Source organism: Dunckerocampus dactyliophorus, chromosome 13 (assembly GCF_027744805.1).
Source record: "Dunckerocampus dactyliophorus isolate RoL2022-P2 chromosome 13, RoL_Ddac_1.1, whole genome shotgun sequence".
Classification (NCBI taxonomy): domain Eukaryota; kingdom Metazoa; phylum Chordata; class Actinopteri; order Syngnathiformes; family Syngnathidae; genus Dunckerocampus; species Dunckerocampus dactyliophorus.
In genome coordinates, this window is record NC_072831.1 from 14,464,051 (window position 1) to 14,478,969 (window position 14,919).

At 41.6% G+C, this 14,919-nt stretch overlaps 1 long non-coding RNA gene across 3 annotated transcripts; it reads left to right on the forward strand.

The window, feature by feature from the left end:
* Window positions 1-2,002: 2,002 nt before the first annotated feature.
* Window positions 2,003-14,919, forward strand: LOC129193112 (uncharacterized). 3 transcript variants are annotated; one of them, XR_008573549.1, is made up of 6 exons: window positions 2,003-2,116; window positions 5,247-5,317; window positions 5,401-5,778; window positions 9,496-9,678; window positions 11,966-12,026; window positions 13,141-14,919. It is a non-coding gene; the product is annotated as an uncharacterized LOC129193112 (long non-coding RNA). The 3 variants fall into 3 exon arrangements; XR_008573547.1 differs by having other exon boundaries at window positions 11,966-14,919; XR_008573548.1 differs by lacking the exon at window positions 2,003-2,116 and adding an exon at window positions 2,558-2,794 and having other exon boundaries at window positions 11,966-14,919.

The window sequence follows — 14,919 nt, forward strand, 5'->3', positions numbered from 1 at the left end:
ACAAGAATCTCTCATACATCCAGTCAGCTAAAAGGCTGAACTCCTGTCAAGCTAGATGGGCCTTGTTTTTTGCCTGATTCCAGTTCCAACTTACCTACAGACCAGACTCTAGAAAAATCAAGCCGGATGGCCTCTCTCGTCAGTTCAATGGCCCCACTGATGAGATGTCATAACATGTGATCCTACCACCTTCACGGATAATTGGAGCCATCAAGTGAATCTGAGGTCAAGCGTGCCCGAGTCGACGAGCCCGATCTTTGAACACGACCTCCGAACCGACAACTCGTTCCAGACACTGTTCGTACCTAAGTGCTGAACTGGGCCCATGAGTTCCGCATGGTCTGCCACCCGGGAATTAATAGAACTAGTTCCTTTATTAAGACGCGTTTTGGGTGGCCCATCTTGGACAAAGATGTCAGGAGCTTTGTGTTAGCCTGTGAAGTGTGCGCCACAAACAAGTTCATCCACAAACCTGGGTCGCATATTGCAGTAGTTTTGTTTTTAGATTTCCGCCTTCTAGTGGCAAAACTATCATAATGACCACTATAGATCGGTTTTCCCAATGCACACACTTCCTCTCACCAGACAAGCTCCCCTCAGCCTTGGAGAAAGCCCAACTCCTTGTGTTTCACGGCTTCAGACTTCACGCAAAACCCACAGACATAGTCTCAGATCAGGGCTCCCTGTTCATATCCTGTGTGTGGAAGGAGTTTTGTAAGGAGCTGGGAGCAAATTCCAGCGGGGCAATTCAGTTGAGTGAAGCCCAGTGGCAGGATGCTCACCACAGCCCGCAAGGTATCAGAACCCCAGATGAAGCACACCCAAGGAACAGAGTCCCAAGCCTACCCAGCTGCAACCAGCACTAGAGAGGAAGATCGATGGACGAAAACCTCTGATCCTGTGGCCAAAATCCTGCCAGAAAAAAGAGTGGGGAACCACCGACACAGACCTTGTCCATCCTCTCAGAGGACTGAAAGGAGATGTAGAAAGGAAACTGGAGAAGATGGGAGAGATCATCTACAGCTATGGTGACAACTGCATTGCACAGAAGAAACCATTAGCCCAGCCAAACTCCAGAAGCCAGCAAGAGCTTGAGCGCCTGGTGACAGAAAGAAGACACCTGAGAAAGCAGTGGAAGAAGGCAACAGAAACTCAAAGGATTGGAGCGGAGGTGTTACAGGCTGGCGTCAAGCAACACTGCGAAGGGCAGAATACTGTATCTGAGAAAGCAAAGGCGAAAGAAAGAGCAAATGAGGACTGCCTTCTACAGAGACCCGTATGAGCTCATGTCGGGGTACCATACCATGTATTATACACTGCTCCAAAATAAAGGGAACACTTTCATCAATCACACTTCCGTCAAACCAGACTGTCCACTTAGGAAGCAAGACAGATGGACAATTTCACATGCTGTGCAAATAGAAAAGACAACAGGTGGACAGCAAGACGCCCCCAACAATAATAATAACAATATAATAATAATAATAATAATAAATTGGATTTCCATTGATCATTTTGGTGTGAAAATATTTCATTCATTCAGATCTAGGATGTGTGAGCATATATATAATGTTCATAGTTTTCCTTTATGCTTGTAAAATGATTGCATCGTCATGGCTTTATTTTGGTCAAATTAAAAATTACAACTTTTTGTAAAAATATGTCTTTTTGGTCATATTAAAACTTTTTTTTTTTTTACTTAGCTTGGCATTTTTCTCATGTAAAATTACGTCTTTTCTCGTATTATTGTTTTCATTACAAATTTAGAGTTGGAAAACGACTACTTTTTGTTGTCATTTAACACACTGATTAACTGCCAAAATTAATCAGCCACATTGTCGGAATATTTAAATAATTGTTTCTTAAAATAATTACAATAAACTTGTAACTGTCTGTCCCAGTGATGACAGCTTTGGATGCCAAGCTAGGTGAAGTGCATCCTTTTTAGTGACTAAGGATTGTTGTCATGTGCTTTCGTGAGTATCTCCTGCATTGCTGGCACTGTCACCATGAGCCAAAACCGACCGGAGGACCCTGGGCTCTTCCAGGATAGCTGTTCTTGCGTGGCGTACTAATCACGCAAAGGACGAGAAAAAGAAGACCAGACGTGGTGGCAGTAAGTGGCACAAGTCGCTTTCATTGCTTCCACACTATAACCATCATCCAGTGCAGCAGGAGCATAGAAAATGCATCCGTCACGGGGAACACACACGCGTTAGCTGTGATGAAGGCGGAATGGAGGGGCTGTATTATTCCAGGAAGTTGATATTCCAGGGAGTTCAAGTATTCCCTTCTCGATATAATTATATGAGCCAATTTCCCTTTTTGAAAGAATGTCTGGCGAGCCAATTAATTGTAATAATCCTCAACATGGAAACATTGGGGACAGTTTAAAGGAAAACTGCACTTTTTTTTGCAATTTTGCTCATCATCCACAATCCTTATGTGAGACATAAACACACGTCTTTCTCTTTTCTGTGCGTACTGAAGATATAAAAACAGCTAAAAAGACGCAGCTAAGAATACACGTAATGGGAAACACTTATTCTGCCTACGAAGCCTTCTGAAAAAAACCTCCAAATAGTGCCCACATTGCTCCATTTACACGTAATCTGACGTGCATATTAACCAAGCTACAGTGACACTGTTATTGTTATTATTAACATTGTTACGCCAGTCGAACTACGTCACTGGTGTATTGACACCTTACCACACCAGCTAGCTACTAGCCGGCTAGCGGCTAGCTTCACCACACGCTCGCTCACAGCGCATTAGCGCAGCGCTCACAAAAAAGGTAAGTCTACATATTGAAGTTTTTGTTTTGGAGTTTGGAAAAGTTAATGCTAGGTACAGTGTTCGGGTCTATGTGAAGTCAATGTGCCCCGGAAGGACGTAATACTTAAAAGGGCCAAAATACGTCAAAATGCTGTAAGTATTACATGCTATCTTGATTGTACCTCTCACTACATGGTTACAGCATTTATATACAACCATAAAACCCTTTTGGAGGTTTTTGGATGTGTTTTAATAGGGATCTTTTTTAGGCGGCATAGGTGTGTTCCATTACGTGCAGTAATGAGACATCTCTTTTTATCTGTTTTTATGTTTATTACAATGCACTGAAAAGAGAAAGACGTGTGTTCATGTCTTACATAAGGCTTGTCGATGATGGGCAAAATTCCACAAAAGGTGCATTTTTCCTTTAAGGAATAGGGAGCAAATACGTATTCATTCTGCTGACGTCAGTCCATATAACAAAACAGCAATACCATCCTTCACCACCATTGACTGGTCCAACCATATGCAGTATCTTCTTCTTAGCGGCGTTGCTCGTCGAGCTATAGCTCGGCGTGTTCATTTCATTATTCCCAAACCAACAGTGATGACAGTGAGGGAAAGGATTACACGTCAGGCTGACTGATTGGCTTTGAACAGAGCTGCTGCGCGCACTTTGTATCAAGACCACGCTCAAATTACACTTGGCTTGAAAAGGGAGCACTCCGAGGCCCAGGAGAACTGCTGGCACAGAAAGCAAGAGTGGGACACTTTCACTCTCTCGCTTTCTTTTTCCTCTGTCTCGCACGCACGCCTCTTCCCCTTCCTTTGTCGGAATGTCTTTCTTATTTGTCGACATGTGTCGTAGGATTTTTAACTTCAGCGTTATTGCGAAGCCACGGCATGGCTACTCTGCAGTTACACAGCATTAAAACATGCAGACTTCCAGTTTAGTGCAAAATAGGCTTCAAAATAAATGCAAGGCAATGTTAATTAGTTAGATCCTAAAGATGTGGTGACCACAGCTGCCTGGGGAGAGCCCAATGTGTTTTTTTTCATGGGGCTCATCATACAGTCATTTTGTAAGAAAATTCTGCTTGGGACCCCAATTGGGTCAGGGGCACCCCTGCTCCCGTCACTGCGATACACTTGATAACAATTTTAAGAACAGTTGCAAAATTGCAAGAATTTACATCTCGCAATGTTGAATCTTAAGGAGAGCTTCAAAATGAAAAAAGAAGAAATGGGAGTGAGACACAAAAAAACATTTTTAAGGAAGCAATTTATCATAAACAACCATTGAACTGAAAAAGGCTGTTCATCAGCTGATCAAAGGCTTAAGACCATTCAAAACTTGAATTCAAATTTTCAAGTAGCAAATCTCAAAGTTGACATAAAATGAGCAGTAACTGCATTGGAACAGTCCAGATCAGGGGTGTCAAACTCGTGCCATGGAGGGCCGAGACACTGCAGGTTTTCTTTCCAGCCAGTTACTAAAGCAGGTGATTTTAATGACCAACACCTTCAGTTTGAGGAAAGGAGCTCATCAATTAAATCACCTGCTGAAGAAACTGGTTGGAGAGAAAACCTGCAGCGTCTCGGCCCTCCAGGGCACGAGTTTGACACATGTGGTCCAGATGAACCCTCTAAAACTACTTGAAAGTATACTTAATTGCTTCAGCTTTACTATAATGACAACTGCTTACTGCCTCTTATGAGCAGTTGAGCGCTGTGAATCTGTTCATTGATCTTACATGACATTAATTAGTGGTGCGTACCTACGAATTTTAAATGGGTTTACTAAGTGTGTGAGGCATATTTGGTTTAATTTAATTTGAACATGCATGCAGGTTACAATGGAATACATCTCATGAATCAATTCACAGTTCCACATGTCCAAAAGGAGTAGGAAGAAGCAAAGCTTATTTAATCCTACCCCCCATCCGTTCCACATCTTGTTCAGTACATCTTATTCACTTCCTGCATTCCATGTAATATTATTCCATAGAATAATCAGTGTAATAGTAAATAAATAATAAAAAATAAAAACAAGCATGACAGAACAATAAATATAATAATCAAGACTCTTCTGCCTTGCATTTAGCAAACATCAACTGCTTGTATTGTTTTTTGAATTCGCTCGTCTTGGTACATTGTTTGAGTTCCTTGCTCAATCCGTTCCATAATTAAACTGCGCGTACTGAAATGCTGTGGGTTTCCAGCATTGTTCTCGCATATACTGTAAGTGTTTTAAGTTGAATTTTTCTCTAAGATCATATTTCTCCTCTCTTATAGAGAAATACCGTATGACGTTTTTGGGGTAACAAGTTATTGTTAACTTTATGCATTATTTTAGCAGTTTGAAAATGTACTAAATCAGCTAATTTTAATATCTGTGATTTTAAAAATAAAGGGTTTGTATGTTCTCTATACTTGGCATTATGAATTATCCTCACCCGTCTTTTTTGCAGTACATTGAGTGAGTGAAGATTGCTTTTATAATGATCAGCCCATATCTCTGTTACGCTCTACTGTGACACAGGTTTGTTCCCTTTAAGTTTGTCTTCATTATGCTGTTTTACTATATTGTTTTGTCCCCTCATGCCTCGTATGCTGGTCTTGCAGACGCAGACACCTGAGCTGGGCGGAGCTACTGGACTCCTGCAGCTGTTCCCCATTAGCACCCTTTATTATCCTCTCAGCTGCTCCTGGCCAGTGCTGTATTATTCTTCCTATTTGCTCCTTCTACCGCATGTTTGTTCTTTGTTCTGGACTCACCTCTGTTCAGGTGCTTCAGCTGCCGTCCTGCGGCCCAGTAGCCCGTCCAGCTCCTACAGTGGAACCTGCAGAAGATAGTTTTGTGTCTCTGGTGTCGCCTTCAGTTCTTGTTTTTTCTCCTCTGTTTGGACTCATGATGCTCTCACTGCTGGAACTCTCCTGTGTCTGCGTCCTGGGATTCATCCACATCCCCGGCATGACAATCTCCGCAATAAGTTAGATATGGTAACGCCAAAGAACAGTAAAGAGTGTAGAGTGATTTTGGATCAAGAAAAAATTTTGCTTTAGTCATTTTTCATATGAGATTTCCAATTCATTTTTTCATCTATTATGATCACCAGAAATGTATTTTCTTTCATTCTTTCAATATCCACTCCGTATATTCAGGGCTTAAACCTGGATTGTGCGCAGGGATAGACATTGTGAACAATGGCAATTGAAGAGAGAAGGTGAGGGTTCACTTTTATTGCAAGTATTGATTCGAAATCAGAGGAGAATGTCAGCATTTAGAGGGGGGTGGCGCATGTCCAAAATAGACATTTTAATAGGTGTATCAATTACCCGCTTGGCTTTTTCGCCATTCGCTGGTGGTCCCGGAGCGTAACGTGCCAACATGCAAAAAGCAGGGATCTATTGTATATGTGGTCATAAAGGCATAGCTAAACTGGCTACATACTGTATTTAATGGTTCTAAGACAGTACTGTATGCTTAGTGTTTCTTTGCTGGGCTGCAAATTACAACATTTTCAGTATTTGCAGTTCCCTGTGTGGCGCATGTTTCCATTTCTACCCTTCAAATTCAAAGTAATTCAAAGCAACATTGTGTGTGGAATACAATGTTTACGTTTAATGAGGTGTAACGTCTTGTTTGGTCAAAGTACATGTTTTGTTTGCAGCAAAATGCGTTAGGTGTTGTACCTCGCGAATCGCGGCAGCCCAAACATCAGCTACACTGTTTTGTATTATTTTTTTAATTGTCTTTGTCACAAACTTTATCATGTCACAAAATGCGCAAAAGGGCTGAAATTGACATCAGATCGTGTTTTATACACAACAGGCATGTAGCAAGTGTTTTATCGTGTAGCACATGGCACACACAGCTAGTAAGTGCACATTCGCCAGCGCCTCGCCTCTCCCCACTGGGACAAAGAGACTGACCGACTCCATTCATTCTGCTATAGAATCAACGCGCCCAGGAGTTGAAACAGATGCAAAGTGAACCCTCTTGTCATCCAGCCTGTTTGGTAGAGAGACCGGAGGAAAAGAAACAAGCATTCATGTCAATATATCGAGGCCGGCAAAATTATCGAGTTTGTGTTGAGTTATAATGCAGTTAATTGGGTTATTGATTATCGTGACAGGACTAATAGACTGCACTGAAAACTTTATTTTATTATTTTTTTTAGAACGAATTCAGTTATTTTTCGTTATTTTAGATACATGCTTTCATAGTGTTCTCTTATATGGTTAGTTAATGACTGTTTTGACTCTTTTCAATGAAGATATGTCAAAATAACCCATTTTAGAGCTGTAATTGTCGTACCGTGAAACCATGACGTTTTTGCTCAAGGTTATCATACCATCAGAATCTCATACCGTCCCATGCCTAGTCTTGGGTTACTACAGCAACATTTAAGGATTTTTGTTAGGGACTGTTGCAACTGCTGTGACATAATTCAAACCTGCAATAAAAGCATGACGTTCCGGCGATAAAGTCTGGCGTTTGTGCGTCTCACCAAACATTACAGTAACATTACTGGCACCTAGTGACTAGTGTAGAATACTACATATCATTCACAGCATTTTTGAATGCATCTTCTGAATGTCTATATTTGTATTTTAGTTCATTGAGCCGTATTTATGCTTGAAAATGCTTAATTTAGGCAAAAAATACATACAATTTCAAATCCCTATTGACTAATAATAGGCTGTATTCAACCATGAAACAGCATGATTTATTTATTAACATATTTTGGAAAAACCTTGATAGAGTGAAACTGCGAAATGGGGAACCACAATGTGGTGAGGGATGACGTACGTACAATCCAAAGGCCAAACAAATAATTTCAGACTACGCATCAACAACCATTCGCTCTCACATTCATATCTATGGACAAGTTAGAGTCTCCAATTAACCTAACATGCATGTTTTTGGAATGTGGGGGAAGCCGGCGTAGCGGGAGAGAACCCACGCATGCACGGGGAGAACATGCAAACTCCACACAAAGATGTTCCAACAGAGATATGAACCTCCAATCTCCTGACATGTGAGGCCAACATGCTAACATATCCAAACCATTAGTGTATAATTAATTACATTTCGGCAGTAACTTGTGCACTAATTGTTCTCTTGTACCTGTTACACAGGTGGTCCACATAATCCATGAACCCCACACCTCCGACCCCGCCCACGTCTCCCTTTGGTAGATCAATAGGCTGTCAAAGCGACTGCAAGCCGTCTGAGATTTCGCCCTCTCATTGTCCATCTTCACTGTTTTGAGTGCATTTATCAGGTTACACGGCTACTCTCCTCCGTGCTAAATGCACGACTGAGCAGCTGTCCTGAAAAACCTAATGGCACATCAGCGGACCTTTGTTCGCCGCTCTGCTCAGAAACTTTCATCGCACGATTATGCAAGCGCAAATACAGTGAAAGGTGAGACGATGAGACACGCGTAGTCGCTCTTAAAGTCCCATTCAGTTCTCTAGTTCACGTCAGGCGACAATCCAGATTAGATGATAGAAAAATTAAGTATGATACAAGAAGCAGTAACTGTGTCATTCTCCTCGTTTCAGCTTAAAAGCGTGACAACATTTAAGTCCTGGTGAAAAGTGCACCAGCAGACGCTACAATGGCTCTCCAAGCCTAGTAAAAAATGATTGCTTTTAGTCCAAATAGTGTGTTTGTGCACACTTGAACACTGTATGATAGCTGCTGGCTAATAAACAATAACACACACACACTATAAGTGCATGTGAAGGGTTTTGCTCCTTCCTTTAAGATTTATTCACTTCTCTGTATCTTTATCTGTGCTGCTCACCGAGGGAGCAGAAATATTACTAACTATCTCCACAATGTATCTACCTCCAACCATGGAAACACTGTTGTGGGGTGTGTGTGTGCGTGTTTTGAGGAGGGGTCTTTTCTCACTGTTTTATTGCCTCTGCCATGTATTTACACGTTCTTATGGGCTTTTCCAATTTAAACACTGCTTTGGAAATAATGAAGGGAGATAAGGAAGGCTGATAAGGGTGGTTACGTCCATCAAATGGAGAAAAAGCCACACAGGTTCATTGCAGCGTTATTACCAAGGGCTGAGGCGCTATTTTCAACTCTATTAAGACTATTGCTTCATCTTAGCGTGCAGGTCCCTGATATTTCAGGACGTTTGATGCCTGCACTTTTTATTGCTGTCTCAAGTGCAGTCAAAGTCTTACTTGCCAGCATATGACAAAAATCAGCCAGTAATTGACACGCCCAGAAAAATGTCTGTTGTTGTTGTGTTTTTAACACAGGGCTCCCTCCTTCCCTTCGTCTGACTTCAGATCAACATTCGCAATATATTCTGTAACTGTTGATTAAGCTTCAGAACCCTTCCCTGTCCCTCTTCAATATGCCTCACACACTTATTAAATGCACTTTAAATGATAAAATCTATAGGTACTCAGCACGAATGAATGATAATGTAAGATGATTGATGAACAGATGGAATCGGAGTCACGGTGTAGAAGTTACACTTTTGCACTCACGACGATGGTGTGTCCAAAATCTCAGTGCTTGACATAAAAAAATAAAAACCAAAAATTGTCAGTGAAGTATGAACATATAAAAATGGTGGACGTGGAAATTGGAGCTATTAAAAAACAGTTACTGTTAGGGTCTGTTGTAGTTGTGCTGCATTTGGTGTTGTCACCTTTTGACCTGTTGTGACTCCTTTTTAGGTTCCTTCACTCCCTGAGTGGGCGGCATCACAAGGCACACCTGCAGCCACTCTGCCATTGAGAGCTCTTAAGACACCTGGCTGCAGGAAGAGGACGTGGGATTGTTACTACTGGTCTGCATGCTGCCTGTGAAGCGCCACTTCATTTGCCTCTGGCGCTGCATTTTGGGATCTCCACCTGACTGTGCGTAACAGTTACATCAAATTCTGTTTAACACCACTATATATATATATATATATATATATATATATATATATATATATATATATATATATATATATATATATATATATATATATATGTGTGTTTACGCCAGATTAACAATTGTGTGTTTGGAGAAACAGGAAACAATACAGCTGGAACGTGTGTGCAATGTTGAAGCACAACTACTATTCAGCTAAATAGGACGAGATATGGCTACAATAATAATAATAATATCTCGATAACCCACAATTACCCACCTATGTTTTGTAAACGCAGCCACTACCTGCCAGATTAGCGGTTCACAGATGATGATTGACTCTCTGGAATATATTAGGGTATTAGTTCAAAACTAATCTAACCACTTGGCTGTCCTTTGGGCATGAAAGTCCAACCAGATGGTTCTACTGACGAGAACAAAGTTATTTGTAATTATTGTCACCCTGACCTGAGTTGAGGATCGGTCTTCTTGCAAGTGAACTCTGCTGTGGTTTGTTTCACTTCAAATGTGAACACTGCCTGGATTAAAGACCCGAGGCAGTGGTAAAATTACAGCAAAGGCATGCAGAAACAAGCGTTCTGCTCCTGCATTCTTATATATATATATTGTTTAAAGAGAGCATTACCGTCTGCATTCTTACAATCTCTTTAAATTAAACGGAAATTATTATTATTAATAATACCACTATGATGTTATTAATTTGTGAAATTATCATTTTAATGTCAGCATATCCTGAACTCTTGAGTGTGTGAATGCCCTCATTCACCTCATTCCAACATAAACTCATTCAGCTAAGTCAGGACATTCGTGCTATTATCCACATCACAAAAATTCCCACTTTTCTCGACATGCCCTTATTTCGGCAATGCTGAATGCTTTTGATCTGATTAGATCAAAGGCATTCAGGACATCAAACCATTCAACTAATTCGAGACATTTATGCTATTAAATGTCCATCATTTTACAATATGAACCAGAACTTGTTGAACGCACACCAAATAACAGCAATGAAGACTGAACGGAAGAAAGTGTGGCAAACAAGTGTGTCTACTTGGGATGCAACCATACACGGTAAAATACCGGACCGTTTGGTCCGCCCTCATGGCCCACGGGTTTGCGCGTGTGTGCCTGTCCAGGCTGGCAAAAGTCTTCCCCGTTTTGTAATGTCGCATTTCCCTCACTGAACATATTATACAATTACGGGAAAGTCTGCCTAAAAATGGATTTCGTGTGGAACTGCGAGGCTTCCCCCTTCTGCTGCCTGGCCTTGCGCAAGTTGAGATGCCCCTCCCAGAGGCGACTCAGAACACGCAATGGGTTCTTCCAGCAGATCTCCTCAGCTGTGCCTGCCAGGCTTCCCGCCTCCCTGCCCTGACCTCAAGGTGCGGTGCGCTTGTTTTTGAACACCTTTTATGAAATGCGCAAACAGACAAAGATGAGTGCATTAAAGATGAAAACAGAGTGCTGTCATTAGAGTAGAGATAAGAACGGTACTGCATGCTGCAACGACTAACGCTGCACTTCAGGGATGGAACTATACTAAAAATAATCTAATCAGCACCCTGTTCACATTGAAAAAAGTTCTCTTTACAGACAACAAACTACTGAAACCATGGCCCAAAAACCAAGGTATATTCTTTAATATAAAGGTAACCCCAAAAGAGACAATCCTCATAAAAGTTATTTTTGTAATATTTTTAGTGACCTAAATGGAGTTTGTCGAGGCAAAAACACATATAAAAATACATGTTTTCTGTGGACATTGTCTGAGTGTCTTGCACTCTCCCTGACTCTCCCTGACTGGGATACCTTCATCTGAGGATTTTATTGGGGCCCAAAGGTGCACGGAGGAAATGGTCCGGCTTAACTCCAGAGGGAAGCCATAGATGGGCTTGACCTTTTGCAGCGTGTCAAGCAAAGGTTAGAAATCTCCACTGGCCTTAAAGCAAATGCACTTGTTTGCCATAATGGAGGAAGCCCTTGCCTTCTCGCAGCTAGAGACCAGCAGCGTCAGTCTCGGGAGAATTACCGATGATGGAATTCTCTCTGCGTACACACACGTGCACACGTACAGTTTGGTTTGCTGTAAAATTAAACGAAAGTGTCCCGCTTTATTGTTTTGAACCCCTAATTATTTTGAACCCACATGGAGTAATCTATTATGTAATATACTGACATCTAGTTGAGTTTGTGGCTATAACTTCAGTGTTAGATCAGCCCACCTAAGACTGCATATGGGCCATCACACATCTCTTATCCTTTCTCCAGATATACTGCAGAACTCTCATAAATATCAGCAAGACACGCTGTCTGTGGAGGGCCTACAGAGGTATTATACATCAACACACACATGCCTCGCTCATAATTTACACATTTATATTCACAAACCTGATTTCGTATTTAAAATATGACTCGTAAAGTGTGATATATGGAAATGGACAGATCACATGTGATTCCTGAATGAATCAAGTGCTTTAGTGTCCCTCTGCTCTCCTGTGAGAGGAGAGAGCCTTGACCATGCAGGTAATTTACAGTGTTATGAGATGAGTGCAAAACATGCTGTAAATAAATAAGAGCCTACCAATTTCATTTTAGGACAGGGGGAGGTTAGACACACCCCCACCCACCCAAGCACCCACTTCCCCTGCATACCGCTGCCCTTTTGAAAAGTGCGGTGTCCCTTGGCTGGGTGCATGTGTGTGTATATCATCTGCAGAGGAGGCGAGCACAAATGGGGCAGCAAGCGACACTATGCAGTCCATTTGCTAATTTCAATATAGTGTCCGTCTGCGCGGGTTTGGCCTTGGGCACAGGCGCAGCCGCCACGCCAACCACCCCCCACCCCTCTCTCGTTGTTCACCGCTCCCCAGTTGCCAACCCTGGTGTCCCTTTGACCTTGCTCTCAATCACAAACACACATGCACTCCTATTGAGTCCATAGGAAAGCGTACACAAATCACTTTCAGTATGCACCCCTGCTCCCTTTCACGGTGTTTACTTATATGGACATTTCCACTGTACATTTTATATAAGGCAGTCAAACACGTGTATTTTATGTTCCTCGTTTAATTTTGTGTTTAATATCAGTCTCATAGAAGACCTGAAATGCAAAGTATTGAATCGTCATTAACACCAGAGTGCAGCGTCACCGTTGTCTTTAGCCCCTTGAATACAGAGATGCATTAGAGCCGTAACCTAAGGTCCAACAATAAGCCACCTTTGCTTTTTACACAAAACCCACCTGAATGTGAGAGCACAGTGCCTTGGCATATTGCAATAAGATATGCAAAATTACGTTTGGCATGACATCTACTGTACTTGTACATACTTTCATCACAACAGGGCAGGAAAATGTTGTGTCAAGTTTGAAACTCCCCCCCAAAAAATCCCATCTTTTGCAGGCAGTGTGCCTTCCTTAGTAAAACTTTCCCCCCTTTTTCCAGATTGTTGTTTTGTATAAACGGCACAGACACGGAATATTCCTTCCGAGGCAGGCGGAGCTGGAACAAAGGTAATGCTGTAATTCGTACTGCACTGTTGTGTTGACAACAATTGTGGCTGTCCAACAAGTTCCGTATTGACATGAAAGCAAGGCAACCATGACTATAAAACGACGATTCTCTTTGGACAAATATTATTAAGGCAAACCGATGAGTAAATGTTTTCAATATCAGTGAAATAACAAGTAGTAAATTACAATTTAAAAAATGATATACGGTCGTCCCTCGCCACATCGCGCTTCGAATTTCGCGGCTTCACTCTAACAGAGTTTTTCAAAATATATGAATGAACAAATCATCACTTTTTGTGGTTGACTCACGTTTCTAATATTAGTCAAAACATGAATGTTTATGTAAATTCTATGTATTTTTTGCCTAAATTAAGCATTTTGGAACATCAAAAATATTAAATGAACTAAAATGCAAATATAAGACATTCACAAAACACATTGAAAGACACGCTGATTCTACACTGGTCAGTAATGTTACATTTGGTCGGCTCTGGAACCAATTGACTGCAATAAACGAGGGGTTACTGTATTTCTTAGCTCGTCAACAATGACTCTCTTTCACTGATCACCATTATCTTAAACTTTGCGTCATACCCCCTCCTCTGTTGTTTGCTATTACTTGTTCAGCCTTTCAGACACTTTTTTGTCATCTCTTCAGGTCACTGGTGGGTTCTAGACCACAAAAAACAGCCCTTAATCACTTGAAGAGACGTTGTTTGGTGTCATCTGTTGGTTAGTGTGTATAAATCTTTACACCCCAAATATAAGACGACCTATCTTTTTGACGTTTTTCTAGGCAAAAAATAATCTGATATTCAATATGCACACGTAATTATCTGACTGTGGGGTGCTGCACACATAGATGCGTCAATGCCCGCTGGGTTCTGTGTGAAAGGCACAGGCGGACAAACACCAGCTGTACTGTCTGATTTGTTTTGCTCTGTCAAAAAAAAAAAAAAAAGCACAAGCTAACATATTGGCATCCCTGTTAGGACACTTTTGTGCAGAATTAAGAGTGTCAGTGAGCATGTCCGGGGATAGATTCTTCTAGAAATCCCAATAAGTGCAGCCTGTGTGTGCATCTGTGTGTGCGGCTTGTTACTAGACAAGGAGATCCACTGCAAATGTCACTTTGAATTGACGTGATTTGCTCAATAACGCTCTACGCTGATGTGGCAATGATCATTCCCCAGCTGCACACTGCAATAGCAAATCGAGTGTGTTTTCATGCTAATACTGCTCTCTTTTGCCAGCCATCCACCTTCACACGGCGCCACTTTGGAGAAGCCATAAACCGAATGAAATCATGTGAAATGTCTGTTGTTTTTTTTATGAAATAACAGTGTCATTGTAATGTCCTGAGCAGGCTGCTGTTTCTTTTTTTTTTTTTTTTTTACTGGCCCATGAATCGTGATTAAAACATCTCCCATGAAATGTTTTACAGTTGTTGCACATTGTGTCTTTTTCCCCACCGCCGTGCCTCTCACCCGCCACACATTCTCTCCCATGTGTGTGCTCATCTGTGGGACAAGGTGTTGAACAGAAGCAGAGGGAATATCCCACAATCCTCTGTGCATTATTGTAATTAGATTTCCCAGGATAGCTCAATTAAGTCATCCTGCTCCAGGGACCTGCCAGTTTGTGGTTTTCTCACTGGGGCGTCCGCTGTGTTAAGTAAGGCAGAGAAACTCAAATGGACCTTAAGAAGTTC